This window comes from Nannospalax galili, unplaced genomic scaffold (genome assembly GCF_000622305.1).
Source record: "Nannospalax galili isolate Female #2095 unplaced genomic scaffold, S.galili_v1.0 scaffold575, whole genome shotgun sequence".
Lineage (NCBI taxonomy): Eukaryota > Metazoa > Chordata > Mammalia > Rodentia > Spalacidae > Nannospalax > Nannospalax galili.
In genome coordinates, this window is record NW_008335442.1 from 289,735 (window position 1) to 312,596 (window position 22,862).

General features: G+C 41.7%; 1 long non-coding RNA gene across 2 annotated transcripts in view; it reads left to right on the forward strand.

Moving 5' to 3' along the window:
• Positions 1-4,409: 4,409 nt before the first annotated feature.
• Positions 4,410-22,862, forward strand: part of LOC103731785 — a 46,923-nt gene continuing 28,470 nt past the window's right edge. For both annotated transcript variants that reach the window (XR_003849116.1, XR_607173.2), the window contains exons 1-5: positions 4,410-4,620; positions 6,314-6,465; positions 6,669-6,736; positions 8,578-8,651; positions 22,539-22,592. This is a non-coding gene — a long non-coding RNA (uncharacterized LOC103731785). The remainder of the gene's footprint in view (positions 4,621-6,313; positions 6,466-6,668; positions 6,737-8,577; positions 8,652-22,538; positions 22,593-22,862) is intronic.

Here is a 22,862-nt window from a genome sequence, read left to right on the forward strand (position 1 = left end):
CTCTTAAATACTCTGCATTTACTTTGGACTGGATATACATGATGGGGACATCACCAAGAGTTGCTGATAATTCCCTTGCTAAGGTTACAAAATACCTCAAACTGGATAGCTGAAAAACAACAAAAATTTATTGCTTCATAGTTCGAGAGACTGGAAGTCCCAAGTCGAGGTGCTGACAGAGTTGTGCCACATTTGAGGCTCTAAAAGATAATCACTTCTTATTTCTCTGAACTTCTGGTTGCCCTGCATGTTCCCTGATTTGTGGCAACTTAACTTTAGTCCTTAGTGTTTCTGTGGCTACACAAGACCAACTTCCTTCTGTCTCTGTGTCTTCTTCTTGTAAGAACCACCAGTCATACTGGATTAAAGGACTATTTTATTCCATTATGTCATGATTCTAACTTAAATCATAAGTACATCTTTACAAATAAAGTCATATTTTAAAGCACCCTGAGGTAAGATTTCAGCTTATCTTTGTGAGGAACACAATTCCAACCACAACACCTAGGGACCAAGAATATATTTATCAACCATGAAAAAGAACAAAACAAAATCGTCCACAGTGGGAAGAAATCATGACTTCACTAAACTGTTGTGGTTCTTAGTGGTAATAAGGAGTCATATATGTAACCACTCTATCATACAGACTTTTTCTGGGGAGACGTGAATAAATGCGAATTCATCTATTCACTTCAGAGATGGTAGACATAACAAATCAAAGAAACAATTATGCCTAAGTCAAGCTTGGTGAACCAATGAGTTTGTTGATGTTACTATGGCAACATAAATGCGGGGTTACTTACAGGAGCATGGGTGACTCAATGGAAGCTGCATCACCCAAAAGGCTACCCCAGCATGGTAAGCACTCATGAAGGTTGCATCCCTGGGGCTTCATGAACCACTTTCAAGTGGCAGGTCTTGTAGGTGTCTCCACCAGGAATTATTTACCACTAGTATAACAGATTCCAGAAGGCAGTGCTTCAGTTTTGAGCAAATTGCTATATAATACACACTAGTTCCTTTCTTTTCTTTTAAGCCATGGAATGATATGGTGCTGGGAATTTATGAGAAGATCTGCATTTAAAAATGTACTAACCTGTGAGGTAAATAGTAAGATAGTTTGCTAAGTGCCCAAGAAACAAGAAGAAGAGGAAGAGGAGGAGGAGGAAGAGAAGGAAGAAGGCTCCACTACTGTGGCTGCACTTGTTTACCAAGGGTCTATCACAAGTATTCAGGTTTCCATTTAGCTATGAATTATACATGCACACACACACACACACACATATTTTTAAGTAACAGAAGCAGCAACATTTCAATTTGTGCATTATAAGGGTGATATCGTCTCTATCCTCATTGTCTTGTGAGATAACTGGTGACTTATTTCCCTAACACGAGGAGACCAATTAAAGTAATTGACAGTCTGCAAATCTGAATCAATGATGTCGCCTACTAATCCTAGTCAGCCAGAGTAAAGTAACTTGATGCTTTTTCTCAGAGCTAGAGTGGCAAATGGCAAAAGAGCTGTCTCATCAGGGCCATGTAAATCAATTCTCAGTTATAAGGAAAAAGGAGGGAAGATTGTATTACATTCAGGCTCACAGCCTAAAAAGTGAATGGACAAAAATCCACTAAAATAATTATCAGTCAACATCTTCCCATGTGAGGAAAGCTAGCACATGAACGTTTTTGCTGGTGTTAACAATCAGAATGAGGATCTTCCAATGGGATTAAACTGTTAGAATGATGACTCAGGTCCTCTTTTAATCCACTGTTTTGAACATGGAGTATCTATCATTAGAGCTCTCTTTCCAGGGGTATATGTGGGATAGTCACATATGTCCTCATGCATGTCACAAGCATAGCAAGAAAACTTTTGAAATCAAAAAGAAGGTGGCACAGATTCCTTGGGGACAGTGGGGGTCAACGTCTAGTACACTTCCTTATTTAAAGGTCAATAAAAATTCTCAATAGTACAGGAACTAAACATGAAATGTAATGGTGCTTGGTCAGTGGAGTAAAGGACTTGTCCTGGTGAAAGAAAACACAGGGAAAACGATGTCAAGTGTACCGTTTGCATATCATGTAGCACAATGCAGGTTTAGAATTGCAAGGATGATCTGTGCCCTTAGTTTTGACTTGAACAAAATGGATTTGTTGTTTTTTGTTCCTTTCTTCTTTTTGTTCAAATGGGTCACACCCTCCTGGTTTTGAGAAATCCGATTGTTATCTCTTAGTTAGAACTATGCACTGAAGCATTCTTTCCAAATTTAGATGTTTAATCATGCTGGATTCTTTACCAGAGAACTCAATGGAGACTCAACCTAAAGGACAAAGATCATTGTCAAGTGAGCTATATAGATCAGTGACTGATTCTTGGAATTTCAATGGAAATAGTTTAGGCAAAGCTAGATTCAATAAGACAGACAGAAATAAATGAAATGCATTTCTGGAGAATACATGAGGCCAAGCAAACTCACTGGAAATCATTATAGAAGCAGCCAATGAGCAATTGAGAACCAATATCTGATACATAATTTAAGATTCTAAGGTCACTTACAACCAAAGAATCTGGCTTGCATTCACCATTAGGTTTACCTTAGCTGTTTTTATTTCTTGAGAGTGCACCTCTGGAGGCAGAAATAAATTTTAGAGTAAAACCAGATTTATCAGAGGCATTTACTTGGATTAATTAATCCAAGTAAAATGTAATAAAGCATTTTCAAATTGCTAATTCACTAAGCAATGTCACTGGAATGCTGAATTACTTTATTTTTGTTGTAATGATCAGAAGAGATAAATGCTGGCATAGCCGAGGACTAGGAGAGGAGGCAGCATCTATTCTTTCATGATTGCTGCCATTTGCCATGCTTCCTTTGAAAAGGGAGCATCAGTTTTTCTAAAGACTGTTTTCTTTGCTTCAGCGACTCTTTTTTAGGACTGTTTATCATCCCCATTGTCCTGACTGACCCTGCAACACCTACAGTACTAATATACTTCTCAGTAGCCAATTTAATGAATTTAATTTTGGTTCAGTCTTAATTTTAAAAAGTCTGCACTTCAGCCTTATAAGGATGAAACTAAAAACAAAAAAACAAAACCCCCCAAAACTTAGTTCTATCAGGAGGCTGAGCTATTAGAATCCAGAGTTGAAGGCCAGCCTGGGCTACACAGCAAGACCCTGTATCAAAAAACTACAGCAGAAAAAACTGGATTCTCAAGTATCTGGCTAAACAAATGACTAAAAGTAGATCTGAAAAACAGGGCTCATCAGCATGAAATTTAGTATCAGAAGCTTGGGATGGATTTTTTGAAAAAGTACATTAATTTTTTCTCATCTCAGTTAAGAAAACAAACACTCAAAAACCATGGCACCTACGACTTCACTTATGTTTAGAAGAATTTTTGGAAGGAAATTTAGGAGGAAGCAAAAAGGAAGTTTGGCTACCAGACCAGTCCATCACTAAAAACTGAATGAGAATTTTTATTATTTCTTGGCTTTAAAAAAATCTGTTCTTTGCCAGATCTAAACACGAAGAAAAAGGATTCATTTTTCTATATAGCTACATTTAGTAATGTCCATGAAATTGACATTTTTGAACAATGGCAAAAAGCCAAATGAAAACTCTGATTTTTGATCCCTAAATTCTGAGACCGTTTTCAGAAATACCTAAAATACCCTATAAAACGAACCAATTAGTATAATTACAGTGGGTTTAAATAACATACCCACTGGATCTGTTTCTGTAAAACACAGCTGCTCTGTTACTTATATTTTGTTGCTGTTGTTTTTTAATGAGAAATGAGGCTATATATAATACATACATGCAACACAACTTTTTAAAAAGGGGGCCTGTTGTTTTTTGTCAGCGTTATATTAAAAACAAAAAACAAAATCGAAACCCCAACAACCCCACACCAATTAGCTTGGAAATCTTTAGATTGATGCCTCTGAGTATTACTGTGGTTGACATGGACGGCAGCACATCCAGGTAGTTAATGTAACAGGAACAAGGCACAGGCAGCAACTTGCATCCCCTGGCAGTTTGCAAAGCAATTTCTTCTCTTACCCGCTCGCTCTGTGCTTTACAATTCCCCCCTCCTCCCCAAGACACGAGGCACCCTCGGGGCCAAGGAGGGTGCCTAGCCTGGAGTGCAGACACGCCTGAAGAACAAGGCAGAGTGCGCGGTGCCCACATCCTTGGGTGAGCGCGGGCGGACTGGGCGCCCGGGGGGGGGCGGGGGTCAGGGCGGATCCCAGGGCCACCTCCAACCTTCGCCCGGGCCCAGATCCAGGAACTGCGGCACGAGGCCGGACCCGCAGCCTCAGGCTGGGCCCCCGCAGTGATAGGTGGGCGGTCGGGGGGCGGAGCGCAGCGCAGCGCTAGGCGGCGGGAAAGGGGCGGGGAGGACGTATAGGGCTCGGGCGGGTCGCGGGACCGTGTGGCAGAACCTGCGGGCTAGGTGGGCAACTGATCCTCCTAGACGCAAGAAAGCAAGGAAACCTGCCTGCACTAGCGAGGCAGCGTGCGGGGACCCGCTGTCCCGCGGCCGCATCCTCCAGCTGCGGGAGACGGCGCACCAGCGGGCGCCCTGGCGGCGGCGGCGGCGCCCAGAGCGCAGGTGGGTCCCCGAAACCAGCGCGGAGCCCTGCCTGTCCCCGGGGTCCTCGCGACCCGGCTGCTCAGCCTCCCAGGCCGCTGCGATCCTGGGCGACAGCCCGGCGGGTCCGGCAGCGGGAGGAAGGTGCACGGCCCCGTGGGGTGCGCGCTTGGGTGCGCGCTCGGGCTAGGTGAGGTAGAGGTGCGGGAGGACTACCTCCCTTGAGACTCGCTCTGTCCCCGCTCCGTCCCTTTCGGAAGATCCGAGCTCCCGTTCAGCTTCGGGGAACCGCAGTCCCCTTTTCTGCTCGCGATCTGGGTAGTGGGTGCCATTCGCCCCCCTCCTTTTTCGACCCCCACCCAACAACCACCCAGACGAACCCTGCTCCCGGCCGGAGCGGATTGGAGGCATCCAGAGAGGAAAGACTGGTGGCAGGACCGGCCAGGGCGTGTGCGGGGAAGGCTGGAGTTGGAGGAGTATTGTGTGTGGGCTTGGGTGCCAGCGCCGCACCCGGGGGCTCCCTCTTGCTTTCGGGACCGGGATGGGGGCCGGGGCGGTGGGTGTGTGGAACTTACCTCCGAGGGCTGGCCGTGCACACGAGCCCTTGGTGCTCGTGCACGTTTGCACGCGGGTTTAATGGTGGCACGTGGGAGCAGCATTGGCCGCTGGCGGGTTGCCAGAGACCCTTTTGGGAATGGCCCAGCCTGTGTTTGGGGTTGGGAGGGGAAGGGAGAGGGTTTCCTGTGAATGTCGGTCCCTGGGAGAGGAAGAGGAGAGTGTCTCAAGGAGACTTGATTTTCTGGGATTTGCTGCAATTTCATAAAGCCAAACAAGCTTTCGGGTCGTTAAAGTAAACCACGGGTAAGTGGGACGCGTCTCTAGTGTGAACAGAACCCCGGGCTTTGCGGGGTGGCAGGCACAGGCGTGCTTGTTCTGGGCTTCTGCGGTCTCACTGAGGGGTGGGCGCAAGAAGTGCTCCTGGCGTCTTTGACTTAAGATGCTGGAGCTGGGGGGCGGGGGGGCACTTGTCCCTGGAAGACAAGGTAAAAAAGCTCTTCCGTGGAGCGGCCCGGAGTACTGCGGTCTGCTATTTTCAATTAACTCCGGAATTTTAGGGTTTGTCTCTCTTTCCTGCTTTTATCTCATGGCTGCTTGGACTTGCTGGTAATTGCTCATGTATATTTTATTTCTCTATTCTTTTCATGACTTTTTTTTTTTAAAGGAAAAGGATCTACCTGTATTTTAATCAATGGGATGCAGAGATCTTTCAGGAATTATTAGTATAGGGTAGTATAATGAAAATAACCTACCGAAAATCTGTTTAGATTGAACCAAACTGTTCAGATTGGAATTATTATAATGTTTAAGCAAACATTTTACGACCTTGTGATAAAATAATCTTAACGTGGGTCCCTCTTTTCATCGATGATGGAATTCTTAATCCTCACATTATTAAACTGGGCAAGTTGTCTTCGAATTTTTAAAGGTAGGCCTTGAAATAGCTGTAAATTGTGCGGGCATGCTCTCTCCCCCTCTTCCCCTCCTCCCTCTTCCCCTCCCCCTCCCCTCCGCCCCATCTTCTCCAGCTCCTCTTCCCCTACCTTCTCCCCCCCACTTCTCCCTTCTCCCCTCTTCTCCTCCCTCCTCCCCTCTCCCCTCTCCCCTCTTCCCTCCCCTCCCGCCATCCCTCTCCTTCTGCTCTCTTTACCCCCAGGCCTCTCTTGGATAGCCTGGATGTACAGGATGGCCTCCAGATGCTCAGTTTTCATCTCAACCTCCCGGAGTGTGCCAGCCACCAGGCCAGAACACCCACCTCTCTTTAATGAACTGATCAGAGTGTTGTTTGGTTGATGATCTGGGACTTCGGTATGTTTCTGTTTCTAACCAAATAACTTATCAAACCGTTGGGAGAGAGGTGCCTTATATATTTTGTGCATGGGAGAAATGCCACTTTTGTCTTTCAGAGGAAATATTTTGCTACTTTTCCTCTCAGTTTCTTCTGTTAGATGCCTAGGAAAGATGCATTGTTGATGAATAATGCGTGATTTATTGCTCTTTTATGTCTACAGGTGGCAGTGTGGAAGCCAAAACAGGAGCTTCTAGAAGGGGCTCCTGACAGGAATCCAAAAAACCACAGGTATGTGGGACAATTAATCCATCTATCCAACTTTATAATTACTGCATTCCAGGAGTACCAACCCAATTGCTTTTATGTGCAGTATTTTGACATTTATATAGACTTTTGTAAAGTGAAAAACATTTTGAGGTAATCTCAAAGGAGAAAACAGAACTAATCAATTTCAGACAGTACATTTAAATAAAAATCATGCAGATTATCCCAGTTGATTAGTCTAAAAGAAAAGCGTTGTTTTCCCACTGACCACGTGGCTTTGCATTCTATCCAGTTGTTTGGTACATTCTTTTAAAAAACATTCTTCCTAAAAAACTGTAAATTTGCCTGTTGTTCTGGACAATTTTGTTGCGTTGTTGTCCTGCCTGACTTTCCTTGCTGTGTCAATATAAAAACATGTTATCTGCGTTTAATAAAACTGCTGCTGTGCTAACTTGGCTGTCACACTGGCCAGAATAGGGGTTGCATTAGCAGACTTCCTTGAACTTCTGATCCTCCTGCCTCTGAGACCTCCCCAGTGCTGTATACAACCACAGCTGACATATGCTGGGGCTTTCTGCGTGCTTGGCAAACAGTACCAAGCAAGCTACAGCCCTGGCCCAGGAGATTTCTTTCACACTAGCCTTTCTGTGCTTCACTTTACCCCCGTACTTTTCTTTGGATTACCTGGCTGCTTTTCTAGCCCACCAGTTTGCCCATTGGACAAAAATAAGGATATGTTCTATGTAGATCAGAGGCAATCAAGTTTGTAAGTTTATTCATTATGACAGCAAAAGGATTTGGCTGATTATCATTACAATGCAAGATTTTGCATATTAAGGTCTTTAATATTCATGTTATTATGAGCAGCAAGAACCAGAGGTGGTGGAGAAGGAGTTCAGCCTTTGTGGATTTTCATTTTCCTAAGAGAAAAGCTAACATTACTGTGTTGATTAGGGTTGGGTATCAAAATGTCCATCAATAGAAGAACAGAACTTGGAGTGGGTGGTGGTGGATGGTAAGGATTAGGTATGGGAGGGAGGTATGAACAGCACATTCATCATAATATTGGAGTGTAATGATACCTTGTGATTTTTTTTTTTGGCATTGCTGGGGATGGAACCCCCAGGGCCTTGGGTAACATACCAGGCAAGTAGTCTACCACTGAGTTGTGTCCCCAGCCCTACCTTGTGATTTTTGATGTCTGCCTTTATAGCTAGGAAGGAATCAGCTCTCTAAGAGTGTGAAGTTCCATGCTCTTGAAAATCAAACAGATCAGATTGGACACTTGACCAGTAGAAAGCAAGTGGGAGTTGGGAGGCTTAGCTTCAAAATATATAGAGTAAATTAAATAAAATCAGAAAGGTTACTAAAGACCCAATGGATAAGGCATGGCTTTAGGAAAGGGAGGAATGAGAAAGTTTGATCTGCATGAGACTTTTAAGATTCATCTGGGAAATCTGGGTGGAACAAAGTCTCATCTTCGAAATCAAAAAAGAAAAAGACTGGGGCTGGAAAGATGGCTCAGCAGTTAAGAGCACTGACTGCTCTTGCAGGGGACCTGGGTTTGATTCCCAGCACCCACATGGTGGCTAGCAACCCACCGTAAGTCCAGTTCCAGGGGATCTGATGCCTTCTGACCTCTGTGGGCATTGCATGATATGGATGCACTTACATACATGCAGGCAATACACTCATACATATAAAATAAAAATATTTTTTAAAAATTGAGCAAGGTTGAGATTTGTTTACTGGATTAAGTTTGAGAATCCTCACTGAAAAGACATTTTATGCGTTGCAGATACAAACATATGGTAAAGTATAAAATGCATTAACCTAAAGTGTACTGCTTTTATGTGCATATGTAGCATGTGACAGGTCAAGATAGAACATCTCAAGCCCTTCACAAGAGTTAAATATTCATCTCATCACCAACATGAAGGTAACTAAATTGTCTTTTTAAAGAAGACTTAATCCACTAGTTTTGTCTGCTTTTAAGATCCATGTAAATAGTACCACACAGTAGGGTCTGGTATGTCTTCCTTCAGATAACATAATATGTCTAAGATCATCTGTGTGATTGTGTGGTCAGTAGTTTCCCCTAATGTGTTGATAAATAATTCACTGGTGTGAGTATGCAATCATTTGTTTTCCTGTTACATCGTTGGAGAGTGTCCAGTTTTTGGGTACTACAAATAAAGTAACTTTGAACATTCTTGATTGTATGTGGGAGGGAGATTGTGGGATCCTAATACTGGGCTTCAGTACATTGCCAGCAGTTTTCCAAAGGGATTGTACTAGTTTAAATTCTACCAATGCTGTGTAAAAGTTCTAGTTCCTCTACATTTTAACTAACATATTTATTTATTTATTTATTTGAGACTGGGTCTCCCTGTAGCTCTAGCTTAGCTGGCCTGAAACTCACTCACTATGTAGAGGACCAGGCTGACCTTGATCTCCCAGCGCTGCGATTAAATGGAGCTGGTCTAGAACTCAAGCTGAAGTGATCCTCAGCTTCCTAAGCAGGAGGAGAATGTATAAATCATTGTGCTCAGCCTCTCGGTTTTAATTTTATCTGTTTTGATGAGGGCATAGTTTTTTTTTTTGGTAGGTTTAAAAAAATACATATTTTAAAATTGTGATAAAATACACATAAATGCATTTTGCCATTTCAACCCTTATTCAGTAGCATTAAATACATTTGAATTGTTGTGTAACTATCCCCAACACCCATCTCAAGAATTCTTAGATAGTTGAAACTCTATTAATTAAACTGTAATGCCGTATTCCCCCCATCTTACATTCGTTGGCAGCCACAATTCTAGTGTCTGTCCCTATGAATTTGATACTGTGTGCCTCATATAAGTGACAGTGCTTGGTGGGTTTTTTTTGTTTTTTTTTGGTTTTTGTGTTTTTTTGGCAATGGCTTATTTCACTTAGACTAATGCCTCTAGGTCTATCCATGTTGTAACTTGTGTCCTAATGTATTGTGTATATATGTAATCTTTCATCTGTCCATGGACCCTTGAGTGGTGTCACTTTTTGGCTATTGTGAATAATGTTGCTATACATATGAGTATACAGAGACTCTTTGAGACTGGTTTTAATTCTTTTGGTATATCCAAAGTAGAGTCCCTGGGAAAATTGTATTCTTAATATTTTGAGGAACTGCTGCATTATTTCCATAGCGTTTGGACCATTTTGCATTCTTAACAGCAATGTATAGTTCTAATTGCTCCACAGTGCTCTTAACTGCTGAGCCATCTCTCCAGCCCCGAACATTCATTTTTTGTTGAGTAGTGATGTCGAATGTCATTTCGTGTTACTGGTATTTACATATCCTTTGCTGAGTTTCTGTTCAAGTCTTGTCCACTTCATTTTTTTTGAGGCAGTCTCACTGTGGCTAGGCTGGTACTGAACTTGGTATGTAGGCCAGGCAAGCCTTGAACTGGTGATTCTATTGCCCCAGGTCTTCAAGTGCTGGGATTACAGGCTTGCACCACCATACCAGGCTTCTGTGTTCACTTTTAAATAGCTTTTTCCCCTTATTTCCTTGTAAGAAGTCTTTCATACTCTGCATTTCAATCTTTTGTCAGATATATATGTTAAAATATTGCTGGTAATGGTTGTGCACACCTGTAATCCCAGCACTCAGGAGCCAGAGGTAGGATTTTTAGTTTGAGGACGCCTGGGCTACACAGTAAGATCCTGGTTCAGAAAAAAGGATATTTTAAGCTCACTTAACATTTTTTTTTCCTTTTTTATGGCTATTGCCTTTTGTCCTGTTTAGGAAATCTTTGCCTACTTCATAGTTCTTCTTTATCATTATGAAAATACTTTGAGGGGCTAAAGAGATGGCTCAGTAGCACTGGCTGCTCTTGCAGAAGTCCCAGGTTTGATTCCTAGCACCCACATGGTGGCTGACAACTGTCTGTAACTCCAGTTCTAGGGGATCTGATGCCCCCTTCTGATCTCCACAGGCATTGCATGACATGGATGCACTTACATACATGCAGACAGTACATTTATATCCATAAAATAAAAATAATAAAATATTTTTAAAGTTTTGAGATAAGGTCTCTATATAGCTCTGGCTCACCTGGAATTTGCTATGTAGACCAGCCTGGCCTTGAACTCAGAGATCTGCCTGCCTCCATCTCCTGAGTGCTGGAATTTAAGGTGTATGTCATTAGGTTCACCTAATTTTATTTTTTGAGATAGGGCCTCACAGTGGAGTCTGTGCTGGTCTCTAACGTGAGCTGATCCACCTGCCTTCATTTTCCAAGTGCTGGGTTTACAGGCATGTATCACCATGACTGCCTTGTGTTTTTTAAAACTTCTTCCCATTAATGGCTACATGTGGCAGGTGGAGTAGGATGCCAGCCACCTGGCTCAGCTAGTAGACAATCATGAAGACAATCATTGTTAAGGTTGCTTTACATGGATGGCAGAGTGGAGTTTTTCAATGAGCAGGTGGCATTCCTCTTAGGTGACAAGCATGTCCAAGCACGATATGTCTCCACCAGTACCTCCTTGATACCGAGAGGCTGCATCATCCTAAGCCTGGGTGCCTGCTGGTGTTACAAGCAGTCTGTTAACTCTAGAACTTCCTGATACATTTTTTAAAAATAAAATTTATATTTTCTATGTATGAGTGTTTTGCCTTTCATGTACGAATGTGGACCATATTCAGGGAGTTCCTGAAGAGGCCAGAAGAGGGCATTGGACCACCTGGAACTGGAATTAGACAGTTAGGAGCTGTCATGTGGGTGCTGGGAACTGAACCTGGATTCTCTGTAGCAAGTTCTCTTAAATACTGAACCATTTCTATAGCCCCAGGGTTATTTTTTTAAAGCTCTTTTTTAATTACTGAAGGTATAAGAAGACAATTTGGTAGGCATAGTAAGTTAGCTACAGGTTTGAGTATACCTTTTCTTCGTTCGTTCGTTTGTTCGTTCGTTCCTTCCTTCCTTCCTTCCTTCCTTCCTTTCTTCCTCCTTCCTTTGCTTTCTTCTTTCTTTCTTCCTTCACATATACACACACTCTTCAGTAAGCACTGATGCTCGTAGGCATAGTAAGTTAGCTACAGGTTTGAGTATACCTTTTCTTCGTTCGTTCGTTTGTTCGTTCGTTCCTTCCTTCCTTCCTTCCTTCCTTCCTTTCTTCCTCCTTCCTTTTTTTACTTTTTCTTTTTTTCTTTTTTTTTTATTTTGAGAAAGGGTCTTCCTGTAGCCCTGGCTGGCCTGGGAGTATACCTTTTTCTAAAAAGATTGGGGGCTAGAAGTGTTAGTTTGTTTTTTTTTAGGTTTTAGAATATTTGTACATAATGGCACCCAGGTGTTTTGCATGAAGTTCATTTATATCTATATCTTATGCAAACACCCTAGAGGCAATTTTAAACAGTATTTTTAGTATGTCTATATTTTGTCTGTGTGTCTCCCCTTGTGTCTGAGGTCAGGCACGAACCTTTTCAGATTTTGGAGCATTTCTGATTGATTAGGGATATTCAACCTATATAAACATATTTCAACAAATATATGCCCTAAGAATCAAAGTTGATATTCTTTGCTGCAGTGGGTGGCATATAAACAAAATTGTATGTGTGGTTTTTTTTTTTAATTTCTTTTTTGGCTGGGATTGGTCACATATACTTAATAATCCCAACACTTATGGTAGAAGCAAAATGATTACTCCAAGGTCAAGCAAGCCTGATCTACATAGAAAGACACAGTTTTAAAAAAAGAAACAGCAGCAAAAATTATGTTTTTTCGATATATTTGTGGACATAGATTCTGTTACTTACATAACCCCTACTGCTGTCATGCCTTGTCACTAGGCACTCGACCCCTTGGAATGAGAGAAGCCATAGGGAAGAATGGTAGATATGGGAGAGAATGGGCAGAATGTATGTGAATTCATACTTCCTCAAAGCTTCCCTCTGTCTCCAAGGACCGTTGCTGATGTTTAGAGCTACTTTTCTTCAGCCCCTGAGACTTTAATTGTCCTCAAGGATTCATTCATTATCTTTTGTTAAAAATCCATCTTTTATCTTTTCTCTGAATGTTTTGTGCTGACACTTTGATTTTGTTGTCTTGAGCTTTCCTCTTTCTCTGCTATGTGTCTTAAGACAGCCTCCCCACAGGTATTGGAGGTGCACATCTATAATCTTAACACTGAAGGGGCCAGGGCAGGCAGATCAGGAATTCGAGGTTGGCCTGGGTCATAATAAGACCCTGTCTTTAAGAGAAAACAAAACAATAAAATTCAAACACAATAAAAAATCCCTTCTAGGTCTTTATTTTCTACTACCTGTTTCCCTACTCAAGGGTCCAGACGTGGCCCATTAGCTATCTCCTGGCCATCTCCCTGAGGATGCAAGTGCCGTAGTAGGAAACATGGGTATTCCTTTCTAGTCTGCTTTTCTGCTCTTCCTTAATTAATCTATTTACCATACATCTAGGGTTCCAAAGTAGAATTTTGGCATGGTTCCTTATCTTCCCACACAACTCTTCTCACCCTCATAGCCCATATTTAGTTGGTTGTCAAGGTTCCTGAGCTCTTTTCTCATCTCTGAAACATCTTTTAAAGATATACTCTTGCCCCTTGTTCACTGCCCCTCGAGGATATAGTAATTGCCTTCCAACTGGTCTCCCTGATTTGTACTCTGGCCTCTAATCCATCTTCCACTTGTCATCAGCTTTCTTAAAACAGATCTAATTATGTCATTTACTCTTTAAGGACAATTTGTAACTCTCACTCTTACAAGAGGCATTCAAATCCCACAGCAAGATTTACAACATGAGACCCTCCGGTATTTGCTTTCCATCTGTTTTTCCTGCTCCGTCATCTGCCATCTCCTCCCTACACTCCATCTGCCCTAAACTATTTTCCATTCCTAGACCATTCCTTGAGTTCTTTCTTACATCTATGTTTTTGCTCTGGCGCTTCTACTTTTTTTTCCTGCCAGAAGTGGAACTCAGATCCTCATGCTTGCTAGGCCAGTGCTCTACCACTCAGCTACTCCCTAGACCCTGTTTCTTCTCCTTCTGATGTTCAGGCCTGTCTCCTTATTAGATTATTGGTTTGCTTTAGTAAAATCAGCTCAAATGTGGCTTTTTAAGAAAGTGTCACCTGGAACTGGCTATGTAGCTCAGCCTGGCCTCTAAATCTCTTCCCAGATCCAGAGTGCTGTGATTACAGGTGTGCAGTACCACACTCAGCCTCATGTGGCCTTTTTGAACCTTTTTGTCTTTCTAAGTAGATTTTGTTATTCATCCCTCTTTTAGTGTGGTTGGGAGACGACTATAACTGCAGGCACCGTTATGTGTTAATCTTTGTATCCCAGGAACTACTAGGTCAGTACTTGAAATACTGAAGGTTCTTGATAAATGTTTATAAAATGGCTGATGAAGAATTCATTCCTTATTGTCTCAGACTCTACTGCTTAACAGACCATCACACTATTAATTTAGTTAGTGAGTTTTAAACCACTACTGCTCATGTTGGTCCTGATTTTATGGGTAGGCAATAAATCAGGGAGACCAGTTGGAAGGCAATTACTATATCCTCAAGGGGCAGTGAACAGGGGGCAAGAGTACATCTTTATACTCAGAGCCTGGAGGTTCTTTGGAGCTCAGCAAATCTAATGACCTGGACCAAATTCATTCATGTCTTGGGTAGATTGATTCTTCTGGTTGGTCTCAACTACTCTTCTCTCCTATCTATAACCAGGAGCTCAGCCTTGTTCATACTGGAGCAGGGGTTCTAAGATAGTGCAGAGGCATACAAGGCACCCTGAATATGAGTGCTAGATTTTCAAGTGATTGTTTCATCTTACTGAAGTCTGTTTGCAAAAAGCTAGTCTTGAAATCTTTATCTCTTGATGAGAGGAGCAGCAACAGTGTTGCTAGAAATCTGAGTAGAGAGAGAATAATGGCAGCCATTTTACAAGCAATCTGAGGAGTAAGAATACATTAAACCTGGCTGGGTCCAGAAGGTTTATTGTACTATTCCACCAGCAGGGTGGGCGATTTTGACCTGACTCCTGGGTTGAATTGCACCTAAGATCAGCTCAAGATGGCATTATAGTTGGCCTTTCAAATCCTCATCCTTTGATATAAAAAATAAGCACCCCTAGTCTTTTTTTGGCTTCTGTGTTCTGGGCTGGCCAAGTAGAAGTACTATTGGTGCTGTGGGATGGGGGTGTTCCTTAGTACTGGTGAAAGGAGTACTGTCTCTCGCCTCTATATTCTGAAAGCTGCTGTGCAGCCCTGGGCAACAGGAACCTTGCTATGGTGGAGTGCCCTCAAGTATTGGCCATTGATTTGTTTCTAGAATTTGATTTAGAAGGTGATTTCTGGGAGAGTGTCAGGAAATGAAGAGATCTGACTGATTAGGAGTGTTATCTGAAAAGATACCCATCTACTAATGTTAGTGGTTTACCAAGTCTTAAATGTTCTGTTTTTCTAGTGGTTAGAAACTATTCAAAGTCAAAAACATGAATTTATTAAATGTTTCTGGCTTGCTGGATCCTTATTTAAGGATCCTTGAGGACCAAGATATATTAGTAGTAAATCTGATTAGATTTATAGTACAAACTTAATTGCAATAGGCTAAAGCATACATCAAGTGACTCCGGTTTTGCAGAGATAGTGTAATAGCCTGGGATAATATCATCCAGGACTTCTGTGTACTTTGGTGGATTTGTTGGAAGTAGTTAAAAGAAAGCAGATGTTGGACTGCTGTGTATGTAGCTCAGTGGTACAGGGCTTGCCTAGCATGCTGGAGGACCCTGGATTCAACCTGTAGTCAGAGAAAAGGCAGGTAGAGCTGGGCATGATGGTGCATGTCTGTAATCCCAGCACTGGGGTGGCAGATGTAGAGGACCATGGATTTGAGGTTAGCCTAGGCTACTTAGAGAGATAATGTCCCAGAAAAATAAATACCTACCTCATTCACACCCATTTCTATGGATCCTAGAGATGTAGGTGAATGGTGACATCATGAAAAGGCATAAAGGAATGAAAGGTGCTTAAAGGAAGGACCAGTAGACCCCATCCTCCCCAGGTAGTGACCTATCACTGTTTGCCACTGGCATAGCTGGTGACCACAGCCTGTAAAATCTATAGAATTTTAGCAAGTGTGGTTGGTCAGTCCTAACAGCACTCTGGAGATGGAGGCAGGAAAGTTGCGAGTTCAAGGCAGATTCAGGCTATAGTGAGACCCTGTCTCAGTTAGAAGAAGAGAATTATAATTTACATAAAAACTGTTCTCAGCAGTTTTTCTTTTGAGGCCGGCTCTCAGGTCTCAGCTTTACCAGTGTTGACATTACAGGCAAACACCACTGTGCTTGGTGTATGAGATGCTGGGTTATCTATAACCCAGGGCTTTGTACATGCTAGGCAGACAAACAGTCTTATCAAATGAGCTGTATCCATAGCCCTCAGCATTTTTATTTATTTTAGTTAATTAATTAACTAATTAATTAATTTATTTATATTTATGTGTATGAATATTTTGTCAGCATATATATGGGTGCACTGTGTGCAATGCCTGTGGCAACCAGAAGAGGGCATCAGATCTCCAGAACTAGAGTTACAGACTGTTAACCACCATGTGGGTCCTCTGCAATAATAGCCAGTGCTCTCAACAGCTGAGCCATCTCTCCAGTCCAAAATTTTTTTCCTATTGCATTTTTCCTTTTATTTTTCAGAGAACAAAAGATTTACTTCTTAATCTCACCATGCCTATTTATAGATCAGTTTTTATTGGATCTCTGTATAACATTTGTTTTTTTTTTTAAGCTTACAAACTCAGATGACCAGAAGTAGGAATTTTTAGAGGACCATAATAGTTGAATTAGAAAATCAATATTTTAGTTGGTAGTAATTTGTGAAATAAAAGTAATTTAAGATAGAAATAAGATATTAATTGAGACATGTTTATGGGTACTTAGGTCTTTTTTTCTGAAAGAGCACTTAATGTCTTGTATAATAGACACTCTTCTAAGTTATATTTATTGATATATGCAAACTATATATATGTAGACACTCATTTGTTTTATATATATATGCATAATGCACAAATGATTGTGTCTGTACAGTTTCATGTCTATACACCATTCTTTGTAATTGATGGCTTATTTTTCTTATTCACAATGCAGCTACCAACAGACCAAAGAAACTATTTGGTCTAAGTTCAGTTTGGTGAACCAGTGCTCATAAGAGCATGTATGGATCAAAAAAGAAAACACAAATACCATTCCAAACCCCAAATCCCAGCTGCATCCTAGGTGACCTCTCACAAAAAAGTTAGTGGAGTCCCTCCCTCCATTAACTTTCTACCTGCTCTTTCACATATAAGACCAGATACAGCTGTGGCAGTTGGTGGGGAGGAGTAGCTGTTAGGATCTTACGTGAGGGTCTGGTTATCCCATTATTACCATAGAGCTAGCTGTCACAGTCTCCTGTCTATTTCATTGCCGTGACTTTGGGACCAAGCCATTTTGTAGGTCACCACAGCCATTGCTTCTCCATGATGGCAATGTTCATTTAAGCCTCGAGAAAACAGCTGCATCACAACAGTAATGTCAGAGTTATAGCAATAGCTATGTGAAAATGTAGAGCTGATACTTGTTGAAGCACTTAGAGAGGAATTCTGTCAGGGATCACTAGTTAAGAGGTAGATTTAGTTTAGGGAAGGCTGTGGTAGAGACAGCTAATGAATTTAACTAACGTGGTAGTTTCAGAAAGCCTTTGCTGACACACTGAGTGGGGTTAATGGGCATACCATTGGTTTATACATAGAGATTTAAATACACGTGGAAAATGGACTAGATGGTAATCAGTCGCTCATATCATCTATATTTTGTAAACACTTTGTTCTTGATTAATGATGCTAGCAAAGTTTTTCTTTCACCTGCTGTGGCAATGTCAGTATAGTTTGTTTCTGGACATAGGTTCAGGCCCTGAGGCCAGCATCCATGGCTACAGAGAGCTACTTCCTTATCCAGTAGCCCAGCTGTGTGTGCAGGAGGGTCTTGGACTATGTTTTGGCAATGAAAACAGAAACAAACCCTGGCAGGTGTCTAACCAGGAAAATTACCGTAGAGGAAGACAATGGAGCCTTACTGAATTTCCTAAAGAGGAAAGGGTATGGTGGCTTCAGCCAATCCTAAAGCTTCGAATTTATGTGGATAGAAAAGCAGGATATTTTCCCTGGGTACAGCTGTGTAAAGTCAAATGCTGTTGTACCACAGCGATGGGATCCATGTAGAACGCACTAACTGTTGTCTTTTCCTTCAAGGGATGACGGTGTAGAATCTTTTCCTCTAATCACCATCGTGTGTTAGCATGAATGCATGTTTTTATTCATATGCATTAGTTGCATTCATCTTGGGACAGACTCACTGAAATAACTCGATTATTGGAGCTGAAATGATAGTTGCAGAACCTAGCTTTGTCTATGTGACACAGGTTCTTTCTGTTAACACTAGGCGTAGTCTGTGTTTATGTGTTCTGTAGCAATTTCTTCTAAATGCAAACAAAATCTCCCCTCCCCGAGGAGCAAGGAGGCGCTTAAGAATAAAAAAGGCAAGGAAACTCCCAGATGCAGGAGGCCCAGAAAGTTAGGAGCCTCATATAAAGTGACTCTCCAGGGATGTGAAAGCAATAAACACTTGGCTGGAGAGGGACTGACTGCAGGTTGTGCAGGGAGCTCTAGGGCTAGACCTTTCAAGATTAGGTTTGCTTTCGTGCATTGTCGCCCATGCTGGAGTAGGTCTTTAGGTTATGCAGCTGCCTTTGAATCACCCATGTTCCCATTAGTAACCCCAATAACCTCATTGGCTTACCAAGCTAGATTTGGGTGGAATCTTTTGGTCTGTTGTGAGTGCCATATGCCATATGTGGGGCAAATAGCTGTTTGTGCTTTCCCCAGGAAATGTCTCACAATGCGTGTACATGTAGCAAGCACTCTACCACTGAGCCAACTAATCCCTTTTTATTTTTCTTAATTATTTATATTTTACTTTTCTAGGATATCTGTTTGATTATTTTTTTCTAAAGTAGATTCTAGATCTGTTCGAACTCGCCATTGTTTTTCATAAATTTCTTGTTTCCTTTTCCAGTTTTGCTTTTTCTTTTGGTTTTTTTGAAACACGATTTTGCTCTGCGGTCCAGGGTAGCATGGAAAAGCACTGTGAAGCCCAGATTGGCCTCAAGCTCGGTTCTCTTGCCTCAGTCTTATGGGTGCTAAGATTCCATGTATGTCACCAGCATGCCCTGCCCTTCTCTTTCTGTAACCAATTAATTATGATTATTTTAAAATAAATCCAACATCTAGATCATCTATAGCCTTTTTCCCTCTAGAGTATCATAGTTTCTTATAGTTCTAATTCATTTTATGCTGGACATTGTGCCTTAAAGAACCTCACTAGGTTCAGATTATGTCATTCTCCAGAAATTTCCACCTTTTCCACTCTTAGGTGCACACAGCAAGCCTGGCACTCCTCTTAACTCTGAAACTGGCAGAGATTTTTCAACCTCGTTGGTAGTGTCCTCCTCGCTTAAATCTCAGATTATTGCAAGTAGTCACAGATTTGAAATTCCAAGGAACTCTGGGAGATTTCACTGTGCCTTCTAGAAACTGTCAGCCTAATTACTCAAGACTTCCATTCCCAGTCCCAGAACTGAGCAAATGGAGCTATTTCAGGTCTTTCTTCTTACCTCTGTGTGCATGTAGTCCAAAGGACAACCTTTTTTTTTCTTTTTTTGAGACTGGGTTTCTCACTTGGCTAGTGACTAGTCAGTAAATATTAGGGTTCTTTTTTTTTTTTTGTCGTTTTAACAGAGGATCTCTATGTAGCCCCAGCTGGCCTAGAACTTGCTATGTAGACCAGTCTGGCCTCGATCTTACAGAGATCAGCCTACTTCCGTTAGGATTAAAGGCATGTGCCAGCACACCTGGCACATAAGGGTTTATTAGGGGTTTTCTTGGCTCCATCTCATCGATGGGATTACAGGCATGTGCCATCACACTTGGCTTTTTTCTTCACATGGGTACTGGGGATTGAACTCAGGTCCTCATGACTGGACCATCTCCACAACCTCTCACCTTATCCTTTGTGTGTTTACCATGAAGCTTCACTGGTTCTCTTTTCTTCACTTTAAGTCCTTTGTCTTGGCAAGTCTCAGTAGCATTAGCCTAGAGTTCCCAGGTGCCATGCAGGAAGGAAATCAGATCGTCTGTTTGCTTCAGAAGGCCTCCTTCCACTGGCATTCCTGTGTCATGGCAGCTTCATATACTGTAATGCTTAAACCGGGTCAGATGGGACTTGCAGTTTTCTAGTCTGCATCGTTTGCATGTCCTCATCTATTCTCGAGTCTTCCGTTTAAACATTAAACAGTTTTCAAATTCATGATGCAAAGTCATTTTGGTGGTAAGTACCTGCTGACTCATTACAATATTTCCAAAGGAGGAAAATGGGAATACTTAAACAGAATGGTTCTCTTCAAAATATTTTCCTTGCATGTTTTTCCATTTCTCAATTTTAATTTGTCTAGAAGAGCCTTTGTAGGTAGAGGATGGTAATGGAGGTACTTTCAGGTGATGGGTTCCTTATTGCTCACATATACTACCTTGAAGTAAAAGTTGAGCTATGACTGTTATTACAAGCCCTCCCATTTGGGAGGTGAATGTACTCCAGAGAATTCCAGTACCACTAACAGGCAGTATGCATATGGCTTGCACATGTGTAAACCCGAGAAGCCCCTCAAATTATACCTAAATTTGAACCATTTCGTTGTTAAGGACCAATTATTGTTTTGTGTTTTAAGATAGGCTCTTGCTATGCAGTCCTGGTTGGCTTCAAACTCTTGGCTCAGCTTACCAAATACATGATACCATACCTGGTAATTCTGTTCTATTATTTGATGGTAAAGACAGGGCTGGTGGAGGCCCTGTGTTCCCAGTATTTGCCTCTGCTTCCCATATGCCATTTGTCCTAGAAGGGGCTGCTGCTTCTTACCCTGATATCAGGACATTGATACCTGTTGCGGGGAGTTCTTAAGGCTTAGTTGAGCATCACCTCGTTATGCGAGGGAGGATAAATATTTCTAGAGCCAATGTCTTTCAATGCATTTATTTGGGGAATCATAAACAAATTTCACACATAACACAATGACAGATAAGAGTACTGGTCCTAGGGCCAATGCCCGAGTGACGTCATCTCTGTCAGATGGGGTGACGGTAGTCTCAGCTCAGCTTGGTTGTCTCACGGTTGAGGGTCGAGTCAGGTTCGGATGTTCGCGACGTGAAGTTCCTCTTTTTTCTCACGGTCCAGAGTCGGGATCAGTCAGAAGATGGGGCCGCACAGCTGACGGGAGTTCAGCTCATATGTGCGCCCTGGAACTGATCTTCCTCTGGGTTTTTATAGTCCTTAGGCATGGCTTGGCGAACATATGTTTATCAGTTGCTTACGTCATTTGGCTAATCATATAGTTACACTCAGGTTGCTAGGTTACATTCTAGGGCTACTAAGTGATGCTCTTATCTTTAATGTACACACTTTGGATTTGTTTACATACTTTTGCTAGAGTTATTTTTTTATTCTTAGTTTCTTAATTCTATTACATTCAATTCTTAAATTCTTAATTCTGTATTCTAATACATTCAGTACAATACCCATGCATTGCTACCTTATGAAGTAGGTAAATTCCGACAAATGTGTCATTAGGTAATTTTGTAATTGGGCAAACATAGTGTAACTTACGAATAGCAAGGTGTTATAGCCACACTTTATGTACATAGCTCTGTGTGCTATATTTTTATATGACTGGAAGCCAGTGGTTTGTTTACAACAGTATCACCACACGTTCATGTAAATAGTAAATAATGCACTGTGTTACACTGAAGACTGAAAGGAATTTTTCAGTTCCCATCTTTGAGACATACATCCTTGTAGGTCATATGATGAATTGATTCAAATCCTGTCTATGCCCTTAGGATTCAGTGACTCATTCATTTGGAAATTAAAGTTGTTCTTGCATTTCAATAAACTAGATGGGCAGCATGAAAGTTAAAGGATATAAGCATGCAAATTTCTTTCTGATTCATTTCTATTTTGTGTGTTTGTGACACTTAATGAGAAAGCGAGATATAGTGTGTCAGTGTCTTAAAGAACATCTTGAGGGGCTGGAGAGGGCTCAGCAGTTATGAATACAGGCTGCTCTTGCAGAGGACCTGGCTTAGATTCCCAACCATCTGTAACTCCATCCCCAGGGGAATCTGATTGTGTCCTCTGACCTGCAGGCATTGCATAACATGGATGCACTAACATGCAGGCAATACATTCATACACATAAAGTAATAAATAAAATATTAAGAAAAGAAACAACTTGAACCCAAGCAAAAAGAAAGAGTAATTGTGAATCCTAATTTCCCAGATTTGAGTCTCATGGTTGTTATTCATCTGCTTTGGGGCTCTGAGCAGATCATCCACTTCTAAAAGCCTCAGTTTCATCAGTTCGAAAATGGATAGAATGTAGTAAGAGTCTGTTGTGGGATTCAAGTAGAACCTCTTCGTGTGTGAAGTCTCTTTCTAAACTCAAGAGCTATAAAAACATGTTTGTTGTGGCTGTCACTGTCAAAAGCAAGATGTGAAAATGGCTCAAGGGTATTTTAATTCTATATACCTTGACTGTCATCCATACCTCACTTTTTTGTTGTTTTGTTTTGGTAGTCCTGCTGGACACTATTCAACTTACAAGTGCTTCCTTGATGCCATTGAAGGGACAGTGGAACCATCTTACCAAATGTTTCTCTTTTAAAGGTGCAGCTCAGGAAGTGAAACTGCCTTAGAGAAGGTGGCAAGAACTGCTTCAAGGTAAGAGCACCACTAAGGCTACTTAGTCTTGGTTTAAACTCTGATTTGTGCAGTTACTTGTACAATTTTGTTTCGTTCAGTTTTGTTTTCTATGAGACATCTCTATAGCCCAGGCTTGACTCAATCTCATGGTCTTCCTGCCTCAGCCTCCTTAGTGTTAGGGTTACAGGCATGTACCACCAGTGCCCAGTACTTCTACAGTTTTGAACGAGGACCCCGCCCCCCTCAAAATGAAGGATAGATATTTCTTCGGTGTTAAAATATAGCCCT